Source organism: Meles meles, chromosome 20 (assembly GCF_922984935.1).
Source record: "Meles meles chromosome 20, mMelMel3.1 paternal haplotype, whole genome shotgun sequence".
Classification (NCBI taxonomy): Eukaryota; Metazoa; Chordata; class Mammalia; order Carnivora; family Mustelidae; genus Meles; species Meles meles.
Window position 1 is genome coordinate 19,251,761 of NC_060085.1, and position 19,547 is coordinate 19,271,307.

The 19,547-nt window shown below is 50.2% G+C and overlaps 1 protein-coding gene across 4 annotated transcripts in view; it reads left to right on the forward strand.

Annotated features, from left to right (window-relative positions):
- DAG1 (dystroglycan 1) overlaps positions 1–19,547 on the forward strand; it is a 100,175-nt gene that overhangs the window by 23,194 nt on the left and 57,434 nt on the right. The window contains exon 2 of one of the 4 annotated variants that reach the window (XM_045992006.1): positions 41–141. The gene's annotated coding sequence lies outside the window, so the exon portion shown is untranslated. The other 3 variants (XM_045992004.1, XM_045992005.1, XM_045992003.1) reach the window with 3 other exon arrangements.

Below are 19,547 nucleotides of genomic sequence, written 5' to 3' on the forward strand. Positions count from 1 at the left end.
AAGTTTCGATGTAACTGTATCTATTTGTTCCCTCATTCAGCAGTGCCAGTGGAGTCCCTTACCCTGGGCCAGGCACAGTGAAGGCTGTAAAACTGAACACAGAGCCACAGCTTGGCCACTTCCTGTGTTACACCATCTTTGGTAAGTGACTTAAATCTTGGGCCTCAGTTTCCTCATCTGCAACATGGGGCCAATAACTGCCATGCAATGTTGTCTGGGGGCATGGGGAAATTCTGTGTGTCCAGGGGTGAGAACAGAACCCAGTAAAGGTAGATGTTATTATCGAGGGCTGTCTTTGCCCTCTAGTAGCTTGGGGTCTCCTAGAGCTGATGGGAAGTCAGATGGTGGGAAGGCTTATGGGTGTTGTTCTTGAGTAGGATAAGTAGGACTTGGGTAGGTGGAAGAAGAAGGACCCTTACGGGTGGTATTCTGCAGGGAGTTGGGGAGAAGGGTTGAGACTGGTGGGTTTCGACTAGCCTAGGCCAGGTCCCTACTGGCCTCAGTGGTGTAGGGTGGAGCTTAAATTTATTCTGCAGGTGGCTGGAAATCCTGAAGGTGGGTTGGCTTCTGGAGTTTGGGCTCTGAAATGCCAATTGAACTCATGGGGAAGTTTCTCCAGAAGGCTCCAGGAGACTTCATTTCCAATCAAATGTTCATTCATTCCAATGTTATTAGGTACATTTTAAGTGCCAGGCCCTGCCTCAAGTTGGAGAGGTTCCTGGGATGGAGGGGTTGGTTGGGGTGGGGGGTGTAGACTGACACAGATTGTCCGGTCTGTGCTAGGGATAAATTTTAAATCTGACATAATAATATGGTGGGCTCAGCAGGGATCCAGAGTAGGGACACCTGCCCAGGCCAGAAACTGAGACCGTGATGAGCAGGAATGAGGTAGGCTAAGTGGAAAAAGAATGCTGTGGGCAGAAGGGTTGCATGTGGGAGGGCTTGAGAGGAGCTGGCAGATGCCTGGCGTGTTTGTAGCAACTGAAAGTGGTTCCCTGTCACCCGGGTCATGCGCAAAGGAAAAACTGGGGTATAGGGTGCCTGGCTGGTTCAGTCAGTAGAGCAGGGGCTCTTGATCTCAGGGTAGTGAGTTCACGGCCCACATTGGCTGCAGAGATTACTTAAATAAATAAATAATACCAAAAAAAAAGTGGGTTCTAGGGCACCTGGGTGGCTCAGTGGGTTAAGCGCTGCCTTCGGCTCAGGTCATGATCTCAGGATCCTGGGATCGAGTCCCGCATCGGGCTCTCTGCTCAGCGGAGAGCCTGCTTCCCTTCCTCTCTCTCTGCCTGCCTCTCTTGTGATTTCTCTCTGTCAAATAAATAAATAAAATCTTAAAAAAAAAAAAGTGGGCTCTACGCCCAGTGTGGGCATGAACTTGCCACCTTGAGATCAAGAGTCCCCAGCTCTACTGACTGAGCCAGCCAGGCACCCTTGGACATAGAGCTTACTTAAATAAAAATAAAACTGGGGTACAAAAGAACTGGGAGTAGGTATTGAGAGAAGCGAAAGTGGAGATGTATGGGGAGGATACAGGGTGGAGAGGTGGGAGGTAAAGTTTTAGACAGGAGCGGTCAAGCTGGGCAGGGGAGGGGGATGTTAGGGGAGGGGGAAAGTCCGTGTCCTCCAGCAGTAGGAAGTCAGGCAGAGTCCCAAGTAGGACAGGTGGGTTGGTCTGGAAGTCGGCTCTGGCTGCTCCCACATGAGGACCAGCTCAGTGGGTCATGTGAAGGCAGCCTCCAACAGAGGACAGGGCCGCACAGTCCTTCCTCCCCGAAGCCCCCTCTCATTGTTTTATGGGAGAAGATCCTCAGAAGACCAAGGCCCAGGGGGCGCCTGGGTGGCTCAGTGGGTTAAAGCCTCTGCCTTTGGCTCAGGTCATGATCCCGGGGTCCTGGGATCGAGCCCCACATCTGGCTCTCTGTTTCTCGGAGAGCCTGCTTCCTCCTCTCTCTGTCTGCCTCCCTGCCTACCTGTTATCTGTCTCTCTCTGTCAAATAAATAAAATCTTAAAAACAACAACAACAACAAACGTTTAAAAAAAAAAAGAAGAAGAAGAAAACCAAGGCCCGAGAAGACAAGGGAGATATGCAGGGTAGGTAGCAGGCACTTCACCCTCAGGCTGACAGGAGGCAAGGGGACCTTGGCCCTGGAGGAGCCTGGGAGAAAAGGCAGCTGTTGCTTCTTGCAAAGGTGCAGGTGGCCCACAGCTGTGGTGGGTCTCCAGGATTAGGGGTCAGGGACATTTGAAAAGCAGGGTTGTGGTTGGGCCTTGGGGCCATCAAGACAGGGGAGGAGAAGGTCCTGGCAGTTCAGCCTGAGGCAGAGCCTCACAACGGTCCAGCTGTCAGGGAACAGCTGCGGCCCGGAACAGGGAGGCAGGCGGGGCAGCAACAGGTGAGGAAGCTCCCTGGTTGCTGGGCCGTGGGAATGGAGAATGACAGCCAGTAAAGAGTTGGGGTGGGGGATGGGGGGGAAGGGGAGCATTTGCTTGCCCCCTTGCCTTTCGATGCAACTGGAATTCCTCAGGGAAGGAAATGCTAGGGTAGAGAACAGAGCTAGGGAGGAAGCCAAGTGCTCTCCTACCCCTTCCAGAGGTTCTCCCGAAGTCCATCCTCCTCCAAGGGGTGCATTGTCTCCCGTGGGACCCCTCTGGAGCCCCAGCCCACACTAGTCCCTGGGTTGCTTTTTCCCTCTCTTCTCCTCCTCAGCTCCTCATATGCACTTGTGTTCAGGCCCTTCTAGGAAGGAGAGGAAACAACTATGGGCCTTTTATAAAACTTTGGCCCACAAGGGTCAGAAAGGGAAAGGGTCTGGGGCACCTGGGTGGCTCAGTGGGTTAAAGCCTCTGCCTTCGGCTCGGGTCATGATCCCAGAGTCCTGGGATCGAGCCCCGAGTCGGACTCTCTGTTCCGCAGGGAGCCTGCTTCCCCCCACCTCTCTGCCTGCCTCTGCCTACTTGTGATCTCTTTCTGTCAAAGAAAAAAGGAAAGAAAGAAAGAGAGAAAGAAAGAAAGAAAGAGAAAGGCTCTGGAGAGGGAAAGGTGTTTGCCCAAGTGCATAGTCAGTCAGAGGCAGGCACCAGGGCCCCTACCTGTATGTACCCAGCCTTCAGGGCTTCAACCCTGGACTTCCCACTAGTGCCCACCCACCTTAAGTGCAAGGAAGCCAGGGATACCCTCAGGCCCTGCCTCCTGTGATCTGAGGGGACTCAGTGGGGGTTAGCTTGGTCCCATTATTTGTGGGTGCAGCAAAGAAGCCTGTAAAGAGGCCCAGTTTTCTGCTTACCTCAACAGCAGGGCTGCTGACATTGAATTAATCACTGAGGGTCCCAGGAAGCAGGATACAAGGAAGTTTCAGGCAGAAGGAAGGTAGGGGGTCAGCTGAGGCCAGCCTTCTTTCCTGGGGCCCCTCCAACATGAAACGAGCAGCTGCTGGGCCCTGGCTCTGAGGTCCAGGATATCCCTTTCAGAAGCAGCCTCCCCTCCACCCCCATGCCCCACCTTTGTATTATGCCAGCTGCCACATTCACTTATGTGCCTGGGAACATGGGGATGGGGCTGGGGGAGGCAGAGATAAAATGTTTCTTAAAAAAATAAAGGAAGGAAGGAAGGAAAGAAGGAAGGAAGGAAGGAAATGTTTTCACCTTTTCTGGAAAAACTCTCTACCCATCATCTTTTTGCATGGGACATGTCAATGCCTCTGCATGGAGCCATCACCATGCTTGCTGCCAGCCATGCCCACACCCAGAAGTTCAGAGTTCTGGCTTCAAGCTGGGGTCTCTCTTACCTCAAGGGCCCATACTGTACCCAACCTCCAGTGCTTCCTACTCCAGGCCTTCCTGGTCTCTGGGATCCCTTGTCAGTTTCAGCCTACTGATGGACATAGACCCTCTCTTGCTCATTCATGGGTGACCCCAGCCAGGACCTCAGTCCAGCTTGGGTAAATGGCAACTGCAGGGAGGGACCTTTGAAGGTCACTGGCCTTGAGCAGTAAGCAGGAGGGAGATGGATGGATCAGCTGACCAAGGCCTCCCTTGCCTGCCAGATGACACCCTACCTGTCACCTGCCTTCTTTGCACCTGGGTCTGGCAGCAGCCTCAGGGGAGTTGGGTAGGGGACTGCCCTGGACCCTGTCTGGGGCAGGACCCTCCACCTACTCCACACTTATCACTATCCCCCTACTCTCTCCCACCTCCACCTTGGTCCAGCCCATGGACTTCCTTCTAACCAGGAGTTGGTGCTAGGTGCTCGTTCTCCGGTGGGTTCTGCAGGGTCTCTCCTAAGCCCCAACATGTAACACCTACTAGGAGCTGCCCAAGCCCAAGGGAATGGATGTTCCCTCCCCTTCTCCTTCCTCCTCTGGGGCTGGGAGGAGGGGTGCCACTTCTCTGCATTCCAGGGGAAGGTGGAGGCAAAGAAACTGAGAAATGTTGTCTCTAAATGCTTGTTCTGACTTGACTTCTTTGGTGCCTGCTGTCCCTCCCACACAAGACCCCATCTCTGTCCCTACCCCTGCTTGCTCTCTCACCTCTCTTTCCCCACCTACCAGAGGCAGGGGAGCTCCAGGGCTGGGGCCAGGCTGCTGCCCCCTCATTCCTCACCCCACTGCATTCCTTCCAGGAGGCCCGAGGGCACCATTCCCACTCCACTCCTGGTTGCTCTCACCCTTCAGCTTCCATGCCCCTTGCTCTTGGGATCCTGTGCTCTTGGCAAACCCCAGCCTGGTTCAATCCAGCTCTGGCGCCTATCCTCACACTAGTCGTTCTTTGTCCTTTGTTCACTCTTCCATTCACTGCTCAGGCCATGGTTAACTCCGAGGTTCCTCAGATCTGCCTGCCCACTCCTTCCTCTGTTTTACCACAGCCATTCCCTAGGCTTGTGCTATTCCTTCCCTTGAAAACCCCAGGGCTCCATCCTTCACCTCCTGCGGGACTCACTTCTTTGATGAACTGGACCACAGAGCAGCCCCTGTCCTGCCCTCCCATCCCCTGATCGAGGGGACTGACTTACTGCCGGCTGATCCCAGCCCTTGGTTGATGTACTTATTTAGTCTCTATCTGGTTACACTTGAATTTGGGCTCCACAACAGCAGTGCTTGTTTCTTTCGTCCCTCCCTGTGTTCCCAGCGCACGACAGACTCAGTAAATATCTGTGGTCTGAAAAAGCGTGGTGGGTGTTTCATCCTGGTCTGGACTCAGCCACATAAAGCGGTCTTCTGTCACTCTCAGTGAGCAGGCAGGTCTGAAGCCCACATACATGGGGTCACTTGATGATGGGTTGACTAAGAGGCTCAGAGAAGGCAAACAGCTTATGAAAGATCACACAGTGAACTTAGCTCTCGGTCCCAGCGGGACTTATTCTTCATATGGACACAATGGGAATCTTGGCTGAGGGGCTAATATTCACTCTTTGTCCTTTTAGTAGCTTCCCTCAAATTGGCTCCCAGAAATGTTGGAGAGTCCCAGACCACAGGTGGGGGCTCCTAGAGGCCCTGCCTGTCTCTGTCAGCACTCAGCCTAGGACAAAGACTGTCTGTTTGGAACACATTCCAGTGTTCCAAGGGCCTACCCAACAGCCATGATAACAGAATGAGAATCAGTGATTGTTGGGAAACCCATTTATGTCTCTTGACTAAAGAGGTGCTAAGGGGAGCCCAGGCTGATGAAACAAACAGGCCCAGATCTTAGGCCGCTCTGAGAGGAAGAGGTGTTTCTCTCCTAGAGAAGTCAGTGGCAGATCCCCGAGCCAGAACAAGACACGTGACTGAGAGCAGAGAGGGACTGTTAATCTGGCTGAACCAGAACAGTATGGGTAACTTCTCCCACTGCTAGGCTGGGGCTAGCTGGTCAGTGACTGAAGAGAATGAACAAACAGGACCCTAGTTTACTTGCTTTCACCAGCGGCCTGGCCGAGACCAGACGTAATCTGGGTTTAGTCCAGTGTTCAAGGCCGTAAGCTCCGTGTTTTAGGAGCGGTCGCCCAAAGTCAGCCTTGGAGGACTGTCTTATCTCAGAGCCAGCAGGGAGTGGAATGTGGCTGAGACATTTGTGTCCACCCAGGGGGAAGAGGTGATTTTTATTCATTCACTCAACACTGATTCTTGCTGTGGGGTTTCTGTCCCCAGGGGACTGGATACCTGTGGATGGACAGGTGTGGAACCTGCTGGCTGACTGGAGGAAGGGCCTGTGCCAGACATGTAGAAAGGGGTCTAGTGGAAGTACTGGAGTGGAGGGCCCCGCAAGAGAAGGAAGTGGCTTCTGGGAAGGCTGGTGGTGACCCGCAAACACGCCTACTGGCAGTTTCTCCCGGATGAACTTATCAGCCCTTTCTTTCTGCCAGAGCTACCAGACAATCCTCCTTCTGTTAAATCCAGACAAAAGGGACCCCTCCCTTGCCCTGACTTGGCTGGCCCTGCTTGGGCATTTGGGTCAGGAGCCTCCATCCTCAGCTAGCCCTGCCCCTTGCCCCTCTTCCTTGGCCCCGGGGGAGCAGCAGCGGCGGGAACCTCCTTTCCCTTGGAAGAGTCTGAAGCCGGGCCCCAGCCCTTAGCCTTCAATTTGTTGGGAATATGTCAGAGTAAAAAGTCCTGGAATCAATCCTAGGACCAGACGAAAGTTTGGTCCATGTTGGTATCTGCTGGATTTTATCTGAGCTGAAACCAAGGCTTTAGCCCCAGGTAAACACTGAGGCATTTGCCTTCGGCTTTGCACAGGGCTTGGAACATTTGTGGTGACTACCAACCAGGAAGTGAGGCAGGAAACAGCTCATTCTTTCCTTCTTAAACAGAAATGGAACCTCTACTACGTGCAGGCAGTTAGGTGGTGGTTGTAATATGGGGTCAAGCAGACTGGTCTCTGGCCTCAAGGGCTCATGCTCCAGTGGGGGAGACAGACCCAGATCAGATCATTGTGCTGGAGCCTCTGGCTTGGGGTTTAAGTGGAGGAAGCTTTGAAGGCCGAAGGGCCTGGAGAGTTGAAGGCTGTCAGGCCTAAAGAGTCCTATTCTCAGTTTCTCCCCCAGCCCATACCATGTGGGCCCCATGGGCAGCTCCTCTTGGGTGTTTTCTGGGCCTTGCTTTTGGCTATTCCCTCTAACTGGCTGTGATCACCATCCCAGGTGGCCTAGGCCCTCCTGGGATTCTAGAATACCCCTCAAGGGTGAGTCCTTGGGGACCTCGTGCTGAGCACTAGGTTGGGTTATGCAGTGGGAGGAGAAAGGCTTTGACTTCCAGGACCATAGAGAATAACAGGCCTTTCCCTTTATAGCCCCTGCTTAACTTAGGGGCCCATGAAGATGGCTGTCCACCTCCCTCTTTACTTACCTATGGGCTCCGTGGGAGCTGCTTGGGCTCCATCTGGGGCTAATTAGGCCCCAGAAAGCTGGTCAATTCTGGCCAGCCAGGACTTCGTCCTTCTAGGGCTTGGAATAGGGAGGATGGAGAGAACTCCAGTCCCAAACAAAAATGAAAAAAGTCTGTAATGACATCCACAGGTTAGAGCCATTCTGGGCTGGGGGGAAGAAAACGTGTGAGATCTGCCAGGAGTGAAGGGGTAGGGAAGGGGGAGAACATTAGGACCAGCCTGGGGGCCACAGTGCCTCCAAAGGAACCACAAACCTAGAGAAGCAAGGACTGGAAAAGGAAGAAGGGAAGTTACTCTGGGATCCATGGATGATCAGTGAGGACTAGAAGTGGCCAGCAGCTTCTGTGCAGATGGTAGGAGGGAAGTACCTTAGGCGGCCAGTACCCACTGATATCTTTTGTTTTGGAAAAACATATGTATATAACTATACAGTCAGGCACTAAAATACCCCTCAGAACCTAGGGTTGCAAAGCAGTACCTGGTGTATATTGGGTTGGGGGTGGGGTGTGTACCGAAACAGTAAAGTAAAAGAGTGAATGAGAGAATATATTTTATTTAGAAACCCAAGTAAAAGGGGTGCCTGGGTGGCTCAATGGGTTAAAGCCTCTACCTTCAGCTCAGGTCATGATCCTAGGGTCCTGGGATCGAGCCCTGCATCGGGCTCTCCGCTCAGCAAAGAGCCTGCTTTCCCTGCTCTCTCTGCCAACTTGTGATCTCTGTCTGTCAAATAAATAAATAAAAATCTTAAAAAAAAAAGAAACCCAAGTAAGTTTTCACATTCTTAGCCTTTTCAAAGCAGCAGAATTTTAAATTTGGATTTGAGAGGCCAATAGTTTTTTTAGTTTTAACATCTGAAAGATGGTTTGGGGCCTTTTCCCTGGATTTCAGTTCCTTTTCTAGTCTGTGTGAATGAGGTTTGGAGCCTATGCATTAAAGTATAAAAAATCAAGGAGTCATCTGACTGGCGAAGTTGGTAGAGCATGAGCCTCTTGACCTCAGGCTTGTGAGTTCGAGCCCCATGTTGGATGTAGAGATTACTTAAAAAAAAATAAATAAATAAATAAAATCAAGGGGCACCTGGGTGGCTCAGTTGGGTAAATGTCTGCCTTTGGCTCAGGTCATGATGCCAGGGTCCTAGTATAGAGCTCCTCCTGGGGCTTTCTGCTCAGCAGACAGTCTGCTTCTCCCTCTTCCACTGCCCCTTCTTGTGCTTTCTCTCTCTCTCTCTGTCAAATAAATTTTAAAAACCTTTTAAAAAAATCACAAACAGCTATGTGCATTTGGAAGATGACTTTCCTTCTGGCTCTCTGGTATTTGTTTCTCCCGGACACTCCTTAAGGAGTGTGGAGAAGGCAGGGGAGACTCACACCTGTCTGGATTCAGGGAGGACAGCCCAACAGGCAGCAGCCAGCTCTGTGTTCAGAATGTGCTCTCTGACAAAGGTCCTGGCTTGGAATTCCAACCTGGACACAGGCCCAGGAGGGAATGGACACATCCCCAGCAAGATTTGGGAGCGAAAGGGAGCAGAGTCCATCATGGATCCCATCCCCAGATCCATCCAGTGATTTTTCAGGTCTCTGGGGCATTTGGGGTTGGAGGCCATAGGTAAGCCCTGGGACAAGCGAGAGCCCCTTTAGGACCCTCCCCTTGAAGGGAGAAGGACCTCAGCATTAACCTCCGCTCCTTACTCCCCCACCCCTTGAAAGAATGCAGGCTACAAGTAGTGAGTGACCAGCGCCAGCGGGTCAGAGCTATTTCTGGCGCCAGAGGAGGCATCGGATTCCGGAGTTGGGGGCAGGGGAAGGGGACAGGGTCAGGCCTGAGGCGCTTCCCGGACGACCTCGCCTGCTAGGGGCTAGGCCTTTGGAGAGGGGCCAGCTTCCCGCCCTTCCGGCCCTCGCCTCAGTTTCCCGATCCGTGCAAGGGCTAAGCAACAGGGTCGTCATCCTTAGCGATTTAGAGGACGCTTCCTGATCGTTTTCACGGCTTAGAAATACCTCTTGATTTGCATTCGAGAGAAATCTGGAGGGCCAAACGATAGGTGGCCTTCTGTGGCAAAGCCAGTTCCCGAGCCCGACCACCCTGGGTCACGGCTGGAAGGCCAGAGGTTGGGCGGGGTGCCCCTCCCGGGGTGCCCCTCCCCCACGGCCAGGCCAGAGGACTGGGGGCAACCGGTACGGGCCGGGGCGTGTCCGGGGGCCGGCCGCGGCCGGCCGCGGGGCGGGGCTTCCAGGGAGGGGCGTGTCTTTTCGGGCGGGGGCGCGGCGGGCCAATGAGCAAAGCGGCGCGGGTGGAGGCGGGGTCTGCGCGCGGGTGCGGCGCGCTGCGGGGCGGCGGACGCAGGCAGAAGCGGGCGTCGCGGGGACTGCTGGTCGGTGCCGCGCGGAGCTGGCGGCGGGATTGGCTGCGGCGCTCGCGTGTCAGGCGGTTGCTAGGCTCCGGCCGCGCGCCCCGCCCTCGCGCTCGGCGCCCTCTCACCGCCCGGTACGTGCTCGCGCGGAGGCTGCGGTGCGGCGCTCGCGGTCCTCGGGCTCGGTGGCGACGGCAGCTCGACGCCGAGTCCCCGGGGAGCGGCGGCGGCGGCGCGGCGTCTTGCGGCCGGGAGGAGCAAGCACCTGCCGCGGTCCGCCCGCCGGCGCTCGGTGAGTGCGCCGCCCGTCCCCTGCCGCCGAGCCTAGGAGTCCAGGCCCCCATCCCCGTGGCCGGCCGAGCCTCCCGAGGAACACCTGCTGCTGCTCGCGGTTTGGCCCCCCGGTGGGGACAGGTTGCGGACGTCCTTGCGGGTGAGGCAGCGGCACGGCCCGGGGAGAGCTGCCCCCCTCCTCGCGGCCCTTCAGGCGAAGGCTTAGGGCGTTCCGCGGCCGGGCCTGGGCTCCGCGCCGCGGCGATGGGCCAGGCCTCAGCCCGGCCCGCGCTCCGGGGAACGCGGGGCCTGCACGCTGGCCACAGGCGTGTACGGCCTTGGGGCCTCCCCCTGGGCTTGCAAAGAGGGTCGTCGCGCGGCCCAGTTGGACAGAAGCCGGAGGATGGGGCATTGACCCCCTGCAGGAGGCGGGGAAGGGCGCCGCAGCCGCTGGGACCTGAGCTGCTCAGAGAGCCTTGGGGTCACCCTCCCACCGCCCAACTCGAGCTTCTTTGGAAGCCTCCCGCCTTTTCACCTTTTTACTTGGTGTTTGAAAAAGCGGATTCACCAGCGGGTGTATTTGTAAAGTGTCTAGAGAAAATGCCCTCTCTGCTTAGACTCCTGCCAAAAATTCCAAGTTAATTCCATACAAACTTAAGTGCTAATTACAAATGCATATTTTAATCTCTAGGACATGTGAGGCTCTTAGGTTTGTAAACTGACTTACTTCAGAATTAGTTTTAGTGATGAGCATGAAGTTTTTGCCTTGGTGGAAGCTAGAGCCTGGGACAGCACGTTTATAGCCTGAAGTTCTAACTTAAGAGCCGGGCCTGCTATTTCCCTAAATAAGCGAGGAGAAGCGATTCCTGGCATGGAACCCAGACTCAGCGCCGGGAGAGTGGTGTTTATAGGACATGAGCCCAGATGAAGAGTTGGATTTGCTACCAGGTGTTTTTGAGTCTGCTGTAGATGGGATACTGTAACTTTATCAGGTTGCTCTATGGTGAGTGTTTGGAGACATGATAATTTTGGAATGTCCCTGTTTTTAAAAAGATTCAACCTTGGAGGCATACAAATCTCTAGTTGGACTCCAGAGAAGTTGAATTGAACTTTGTTTGCTGTGGAGCCAAGGAATAAGAGCTCATGGTCTGCATGTTTAAAGGAGGCTGAGGAACCATTTCTTGGAGAAAGCAGATTTGAGGAGAGATGAAGGTGCATAGTGTGAGCCTGTTCAAAGCCTGTGGGATACTGTATGAAAGGAAGAGTAAGCAGTGCTGTACAGGCAACAAACACCCGGCTGGAACATGAAAGCTCTTGTTGATACGAGCCTTGGTTGAAAGACGAAGAGAGCAAGTCTTTACTGTTTTGGAAAAGTTGGTATGACAAAATGCATTCATTCATTTAATGAATATTAGGCTTCACTACTTGCCTAATTTTGTGGTAGGTTCAGGGGACTTATGTAAAAGAGGCTGGTTCTGCCCTTAAGGAACGAAGTTTCAGGGACAGTGGGAATTAGGGAACCTGTGATTGATAGTATCTGCTCAGTAAGTGTGCTCATATGGTGCTTTGGGAGCCTGAGGAGAGGGAATTCCTAAGCTGAGGATTGCAGGGCCAGCAGGAATTAGTTGGGGGACAGCAAGGTCTGGATGCAGGGAACCACATGTACATGAGCTCCTAAAATAGCACCTGTGAATCCTCCAGCTTGGCCAGTGGGATCTCTAGGTCTTTCTAGGCCTTTCTCTAGGCCCATTGTGCTGGGGAGTTCAGACTTTATTCTCAGGGTGCAGAAGCCCGAGAAGGCTTTTAAATTACTGGACTGGCATGGTCCAGACCTGTGTTTAGAAAGATCTTGCTGAAGGGGCGCCTGGGTGGCTCAGTGGGTTAAGCCGCTGCCTTCGGCTCAGGTCATGATCTCAGGGTCCTGGGATCGAGTCCCACGTCGGGCTCTCTGCTCAGCGGAGAGCCTGCTTCCCTTCCTCTCTCTCTGCCTGCCTCTCTTGTGATTTCTCTCTGTCAAATAAATAAATAAAATCTTTAAAAAAAAAAAAGATCTTGCTGGTGACCAGGTAGGTAGAGTCAGGGAGGGGGAGGGGTTCAGGACCTCTGGCTTGTGAGGTCAGCCAGTAGAGGAGAGATGAGGTGGGAGGAGGAGCCAGCTGAGAGTCTGGAAAGGTTGAGCAGAGGGAATGTCAAGCTGGGGTTTTGGGGGCGGGGTTGGGGACAAGGAGAAGAAGTCTATTCAGGAATGTGTGGGTCAGAGGAGTAACATGACCAAGGATTTAACTCTGTCTTGTGTGAGTTCGCTGGTGTCTATTAAAACACTGAGAATGGTGGGGTAAGAGGGGGATCCTGGAGCCACTTGGACTGAGATTGTTCAGGGAAGAAGAGGCAGGGCATATGGATGTTAAAAATCTTATCTCTTGAACTTGAGGCATTGCATTTCCTGTTGAGCAAGGCTGTTGTATTGATCTCAGAGTAGGGGTGTGTTCATTCTTTTTTTTTTTTTTTTTAACAGGTGTGTTCATTCTCGATGCAGATGAGAGTATGTATAATCCTTTACCTCACAGTTGTTCTGGCCTTTCTTGCTTTCTAGATCAGAAATGTGATAGACTATGTCAGCCACAGTCATGGGCTTTCTGTTTCTGTTCTGTGTGTACTATTGCTAATGGTCATGAGAATCCTTTATGTTGACTGAGGAAGCAGAGTCCTAGACGAGGGAATGTTCCAAGGTCACACAACTTGTCATCATGTGGCAGAGTCCGGATTTGAATATAGGTTGAACATTTGACTGTGCCCACCTGAGTTTGTGTTGCATCAGACTGATGATGCTAGCCTTGGTTTGGTGCTTCTCTGGTGAAGACCAAGCCCAGGTGTTTGGTGGTGGGCACAGTGCCAGGGCAGTATGGGAGGAGTGATCAGGGACTCCACGCAGAATTCCAGGAACATGCTGTGAGGGACCATTCTCAGAAACTAGGGTTTGTCTGAGCCTTCTTGGGGCCTCTACTGGTGCTCTGGGCACCATGCTGAAGTAAGCCCAGGAGCCTGGGTCCTAGGCTATGGAGGGCAGGCTTTAGGATGGGACTTCAGTTGAGCTGGACCTTCAGGAAAGGGTAGTGGTTTGATTGGTGAAGGAGTTGATGGCAGGAAGGTCTCAACTCTGGAAGGAAAAAAAGTGAGCAGAGGCAAGGGGTGAGAGAGAAGACTGGGCACCTTTTCTATATGTTCTAGAAGGTTGGGCTGGAACCAGAAGGAACTTGGAGCACAGCTGTGGTGGTTTTTTTTTTTTTTTAACCACTTTTTTTTTTTTAAGATTTTATTTATTTGAGAGAGAGAAGGAGAGAGCATGAGAGGGGAGAAGGTCAGAGGGAGTAGCAGACTCCCTACTGAGCAGGGACAACCCCCCCCACCCCCCCGAATCTGTGACTGGATCCTGGGACTCCAGGATCATGACTTGCGCTGAAAGCAGTCAATTAACCAACTGAGCCACCCAGGCGCCCAGCTGTGGTGGTTTTAAGAAGTGACCTTGGGGTGCCTCTTGCTCAGTCAGTGGAATGTGGGACTCTTGCTTTTGAGGTTGTGTGTTCGATCCCCATGCTGGGCATATCATAGGGTTTATTTAAAAACATTTAAAAAAATATTAAAAAAAAAAAGCCCCCATTCTGAGTACGGAGAGTGGACGGGAGGCAAGTTGGTTACTGCTATGGTCTAGTAAGGAGGTAGGTGATCTAAACAAGGGCAGTGTTCAACAGGGGAGTGAGGAGAGAGAAGGAAGGTTCAAGATGAGACTGTTCAGCAGACATTAGGGACCTGAATGGTGCTGGTATCATCAGGGATCTACCATTGAATAGAAGGGGCAGGAGGTGGCAGTGGAATATAAGGCAGCATCAGCCAAATACTGGTGAGGACTTGAGAGACTTGGAATAAACGGGGCGCCTAGACAGCAAAATGGGGGGAAGGCTGAGTCTGTGGCAGGCAGGCAAGATGAGGGTCTGTCCTTGGATGACCCGAAGAAGGTGGAGGAGCGAAAGATCAGGCCATGCCTGAGGACCAAGGAGTAAAGCCAAAAGAAGTGTCCCTTGGGGAAAGTGGGGGAAAAGTCTGACCTGAAAGGCTGAGCTGAGCCAGTAGGGTGTCCCTGGAAGTTCTGAGTGGGATAGTGCTTGTGCCCTAGTTTTGAGTCTTGCAGGAGTGCAGTTGAAGGAGGTAGAAGGTAGAGGTATAAAGAAGGTAGTAGAAAGAGTGGTTGAAAGAGATGGCAAGAAAGGGGTGTACTCAGGGAGGAGAAGCCATGATTTGTTTACCCACTTGGTGGGTAGAGAACTAGTGTGTTTTAAAATGTCCGCAGTTTAGATCTCAGGGTCATGAGTTCTAGTCCTGCACTGAGCTCCATACTGGGCATGGGGCCTACTTAATTAAAAAAAAAGAAGAATTAAAAAAATTGGGGATGCCTGGGTGGCTCGCTTGCTTAAGTGTCTGACCTTTTTTTAAAAATTATTTTTATTAATATATAATGTATTATTTGCTCCAGGGGTACGGGTCTGTGAATCGTCAGGCTTACACATTTCACAGCACTCACCATATCACATACCCTCCCCAATGTCCATAACCAAGCACCCTATCCCTACCCCTTCACCCCCAAGCAACCCTCAGTTTGTTTTGTGAGATTAAAGAGTCTCTCATGGTTTACCTCCCTCTGGATCCTATCGTGTTTCATTTTTTTTCCTTCCCTACCGCCCAAACCTTCCACCCTGCCTCTCAGATTCCTCATATCAGGGAGGTCATATGATAATTGTCTTTCTCTGATTGACTTATTTTGCTCAGCCTAATACCCTCTAGTTCTATCCACATCGTTGCAAATGCCAAGATTTAATTTCTTTTGATGGCTGCATAGTATTCCATTGTATAATATACACCACATCTTCTTTATCCATTCATCTGTTGATGGACACCTAGGTTCTTTCCATAGTTAGGCTATTGTGGACATTGCTGCTGTAAACATTTGGGTTCACCTGCCCCTTCGGATCACTACATTTGAATCTTTAGGGTAAATACCCACTAGTGCGATTGCTGGGTTATAGGGTAGCTCTATTTTCAGCTTTTTGAAGAACCGCCATACTGTTTTCCAGAGTGGCTACACCAGCTTACACCAGCTCCTACACCAACAGTGTAGGAGGGTTCCCCTTTCTCCGCATCCTCGCCAACATCTGTTGTTTCCTAACTTGTTAATTTTAGCCATTCTGACTGGTATGAGGTGGTATCTCACTGTGGTTTTGATTCGTATTTCCCTGATGCCAGGTGATGAGCACTTTTTCATGTGTCTGTTGGCCATCTGGATGTCTCTTTGCAGAAGTGTCTGTTCATGTCCTCTGCCCATTTCTTGATTGGATTATTTGTTCTTTGGGTGTTGAGTTTGCTAAGCTCTTTATAGATTTTGGATACTAGCACTTTATCTGATATGTCATTAGCTAATATCTTCTCCCATTCTGCTGGTTGTCTTTTGGTTTTGTTGCCTGTTTCCTTTGCTGTGCAAAAACTTTTGATCTTGATGAAGTCCCAGTAGTTCATTTTTGCTCTTGCTTCCCTTGTCTTTGGTGACGTGTCTAAGAAAAAGTTGCTGTGGCTGAGGTCTAAGAAGTTGCTGCCTGTGTTCTCCTCAAGGATTTTGATGGATTCCTGTCTCACATTGAGGTGTTTCATCCATTGTGAGTCTTATTTTTGTGTGTGGTATAAGGAAATGGTCCAGTTTCATTCTTCTGCATGTGGCCATCCAATTTTCCCAAAACCATTTGTTGAAGAGACTGTCTTTTTTCCATTGGACATTCTTTCCTACTTTGTCGAAGATTAGTTGACCATAGAGTTGAGGGTCTATTTCTGGGCTCTCTGTCCTGTTCCACTGATCTAGTTGTCTGTTTTTGTGCCATTACCATACTGTCTTGATGATGACAGCTTTGTAATAGAGCTTGAAGTCTGGAATTGTGATGCCACCAACTTTGGCTTTCTTTTTCAACATTCCTCTGTCTATTCAGGGTCTTCTCTGGTTCCATATAAATTTTAGGACTATTTGTTCTATTTCTTTGAAAAAAATTGATGGTATTTTGATAGTGATTGCATTAAATGTGTAGATTGCTTTAGGTAGCATAGACATTTTCACAATATTTGTTCTTCCAATCCATGAGCATGGAATGTTTTTCCATTTCTTTGTGTCTTCCTCAGTTTCTTTCATGAGTACTTCATAGTTTTCTGAGTACAGATTTTTTTTTTTTTTAAAGATTTATTTATTTGACAGAGAGAAATCACAAGAGAGGCAGGCAGAGAGAGAGGAACGGAAGCAGGCTCTCCGCTGAGCAGAGAGCCCGATGTGGGACTCGATCCCAGGACCCCGAGATCATGACCTGAGCGGAAGGCAGCGGCTTAACCCACTGAGCCACCCAGGCGCCCTGGAGCAGAGAATCTTAAGACCCAGAGATCATGACCTTAAACTGAAAGCGGAAACCAAAATGTTGGACGCTCAAAGGACTGAACCACCCAGGCGCCCTGCCTTATGAGGTTTTTTTTTCTAGCCTATACAGGAAGTCAGTGATGAAAAGTTTGATTCAATATCCAGGTTCTCTGGGTGTGTTGTTTAGATTGGAGCCACTGTGGAGTGTGACTGCTTGGGGGCTGGAGGCTTCCAGAGTATCAGAGAAGTAAATGCTGGTTTGAACATTGAAGGGGTCCAAATGGGGACTAGAGAGTATTCAACCTCAAGGGTACTCAAAGTGAGAATAAATTCAGGTAGTGTGTTCTTCAGTCTGTCTTGTGTATTGGTCAAGGATTTCTCCATCGTTTTCTGGAGTAAGTTTTCTTCCTCCTCGCCATTAAGGAATGTTTCTGTGTCTTTGCTAGTGTTACTGTGCTGTTGGTTCTTAAGCCCCCATCTTTTTCTGCTTTCCCGGTATGGACACTCCAGGCCTGGAGTAGGGTAATGGTGGTTCTGAATATAAAAGTGATTAATCTGGTCATTTCCCAGGAGGTTTTTCTGTGTCCATGCCTTTGGGTACTACTTGAAAGCAGTCTTCCTATGAATCACATAACCTGCTTTGCCTTTTGACGTCCTGTTTCACTCTGATCATTAGTCAGTAATACTGCTCAGATAGCAATTTCTATAAATAGGATTTTAGAGTAGTTTACAAAATTACACCAGCCAGAGGGCTTAATTTAGCTTTAATGAATAGGGTTTCCTATTTTCCTATTTCTTGGGTTTCATGGCTAAGCATTTTCTTAGCTTTGCCCTGGGTCCAGGGTAGGGAGATGGATGATGGGATGCAATGGAGCAGTATCATAAACTGAAGGTATCTAAGTTGGTGAACCTGTTCTGAGTTCTCTGTGGGAGTGAAGTAAATCTGAATGAAACTTTAACGATATGCTTGCTTAATTTGTGCTTTTATTTAAAAAAAAAATTTTTTTAAATAAGTTTATTTACTTCAGCAATCTCTACAGCCAACCTGGGGTTTGAAATTACAACCCTGAGATCAGGAGCCACCTGCTCTACTGACTAAGCCAGCCAGGCACCCAATTTATACTCACATTTTATTTATTTAAAAAAATTTTTTAAACTTCTATTTTATTTTATTTTATTTTTTTAAAGACTTTATTTATTTATTTGACAGAGAGAGAGATCACAAGTAGATAGAGAGGCAGGCACAGAGAGAGAGAGAGAGAGAGAGGGAAGCAGGCTCCCCGCTGAGCAGAGAGCCTGATGGGGGACTCGAACCCAGCACCCTGGGATCATGACCTGAGCCGAAGGCAGCGGCTTAACCCACTGAGCCACCCAGGCGCCCCTTAAACTTCTATTTTAAAAGCAGGCTTCTAGGGGCGCCTGGGTGGCTCAGTGGGTTAAGCCGCTGCCTTCGGCTCAGGTCATGATCTCAGGGTCCTGGGATCGAGTCCCGCATCGGGCTCTCTGCTCAGCGGGGAGCCTGCTTCCCTCTCTCTCTCTCTCTCTGCCTGCCTCTCTGCCTTGTTGTGATTTCTCTCTGTCAAAAAATAAATAAAATCTTTAAAAAAAAAAAAAAGCAGGCTTCTAGTGGGAACAATCAGCTGAATATTTAAAAAATCACTTTTATGACTGAATGTATTTGTCCTACACATCATGGTGTGCATTTAATAGCATTGAGGTTAAAATATCACTGTCTTAAGTTTTAGATATTGGAATTTTAAAATTTTTATTCATTTATTTATTAAAAGATTTTATTTATTTGACAGAGAGTGAGAGAGAGCGAGCACAAGCAGAGGGAGCAGGAGAGGGGGAAGCAGGCTCCCCTTTGAGCAGGGAGCCTGATGCAGAGCTGGATCCCAGCACACTGGGGTCATGACCTGAGCTGAAGGTAGGCGCTTAGCCTACTGAGTGCCCCAGGCACCCCAGAGTTTTTTTTTTTTAAGATTTTATTTATTTATTTGACAGACAGAGATTACAAGTAGGCAGAGAGGCAGGCAGAGAGAGAGAGAGGAGGAAGCAGGCTCCCTGCTGAGCAGAGAGCCCGATGCGGGCTCGATCCCCAGGACCCTGGGATCATGACCCGAGCCAAAGGCAGAGACTTTAAACCCACTGAGCCACCCAGGCGCCCCGAGTTGTTGTTTTTTTTTTTTTTTTTAATTAAAATTTTTTATTAAGTAATCTCTGTGCCCAACAGGGCTCAAACTCATGACCCTGAGATCAAAAGTCTCATGCTCTACTGACTGAGCCAGCGAGGTGCCCCCTATTAGAATTATTTTTTATCTTTGAAATTGTTTATAATTTTTTTTTAAAGATTTTATTTACTTATTTGACAGAGAGAGATCACAAGAAGGCAGAGGCAGGCAGGGGGGGTGGGGAGCAGGCTCCCTGCTGAGCAGAGAGCCTGATGTGGGACTCGATCCCAGGACCCTGAGATCATGACCTGAAGCGAAGACAGAGGCTTAACCCACTGAGCCACCCAGGCGCCCCTGAAGTTGTTCATAATTTTTGATCCTGGATTAATTCTACAGAAAACATTTGGTTTCCTTTGTCAGTCTTTGACAAAGAATGGTGACTGATTGGTGGGGTGCACAGGAGACTGAGTGGCATTCCCCACTTCCTTTGGTGTAATTCTATTTTGGTTGTGGGCATTCACCAATGTTGGATCCTTCTTTTCCTGCAGGGCCTCTGCTTTTCAGGAACATAAGGCTTTTATTTTTTTATTTTTTATTTTTTTAAAGATTTTATTTATTTATTTGATAGAGAGAGATCACAAGTAGACAGAGAGGCAGGCAGAGAGAGAGAGAGGGAAGCAGGCTCGCTGCCGAGCAGAGAGCCCGATGCGGGACTCGATCCCAGGACCCTGAGATCATGACCTGAGCCGAAGGCAGCGGCTTAATCCACTGAGCCACCCAGGCGCCCCAGGAAGATAAGGCTTTTAAAGCAGTCTAGCACTAGGAGGAGAGGTAAGGTACTTAAAAATTTCAGAGAGATTTCTGCAAAAGAAAGATGATGAATACTTGTTAAAATGATATGGAATTTTAAAACACTTGAGTGGGGAAAAAGCTGCTTCAAGTAATGCATAT